Below are 963 nucleotides of genomic sequence, written 5' to 3' on the forward strand. Positions count from 1 at the left end.
GATTTTGGATACATTGGGAGAAGAAAGGAAACACCATTCCTGGAAAATGGGTTGAAGCAATGATTATTAAAACAAAGAAAGCAGAACTGGAACATCGTAAATTTTTAATCCTTTCTTTGCAGGTTGCCTAGACCACTTTTGATTAAGAAAACTATAGACTGTAATGACCACAAGTGGACGCCAGGCACTGGTCAATTCTCTACAGCATCCTGCTTTGAGGGCGGGTCGATCTGAATGCATTGCTGAGGTCTCTGTTTACACTTGCTGGAATCATTCGTGGCAGATTTTTCATTCACAGGTCGCTTTTCCCCATATTTCGTTGTAAACTCTTCAGTGTTCTTACAGAATTTTTTACGGTCCTTAGAGTATTCTTCAGCTACGTCAGCATGGAGCGGGTGTTTGGGCTGGGGGTTGTTGACCAGTGCTGAGGGACTGGATAACTTGGTCAGTTTTGGTTGCTGGCTTCCGGTTTTCAGCACTAATAACCGGCAGGCAAACCTGACCCTTTTCATCGATGTTTGGGTGATAGATCTTTGTTTTAAATGTGATCTTCGGTAGTTTGAATGGGTACTTTGCTGGAAAGTTGATTTGATTCTGAAGTCCCCCTTATGGTATGGAGGGTTGTCAGGAACAATTAATTAGCCCTTGTCAAGCCAGTAAATTAGCTTCATCAACCTGGATGTTACGGAAGTTATTCATCCCATACTTGCGGATTTCTTCAAGCTCCTTCAGCAGCCTCCTGCTGGCTGCCATTTTGGATCTAGTCAATTGGTCCTTATTTTTGACACCACCCTACCGAGATTAAGATGTCTATTACTGAGCTAACTTGTCTGCAGTCATTCACTGATCACAGAGACATGTTTAAACTTTTTTTTTTAAATTAAACACTTGCATATATGAACTGAAACTCTAGGAGCAATACTTATTTACTTACCCTTGTATATTTAGGAGTAGAATTGTTAG

General features: G+C 41.0%; 1 pseudogene; it reads right to left on the bottom strand.

Annotated features, from left to right (window-relative positions):
* Positions 1–191: 191 nt before the first annotated feature.
* LOC102812987 lies at positions 192–753 on the bottom strand (annotated as a pseudogene).
* Positions 754–963: the final 210 nt, after the last annotated feature.

Source organism: Chrysochloris asiatica, unplaced genomic scaffold (assembly GCF_000296735.1).
Source record: "Chrysochloris asiatica unplaced genomic scaffold, ChrAsi1.0 scaffold00246, whole genome shotgun sequence".
Lineage (NCBI taxonomy): Eukaryota > Metazoa > Chordata > Mammalia > Afrosoricida > Chrysochloridae > Chrysochloris > Chrysochloris asiatica.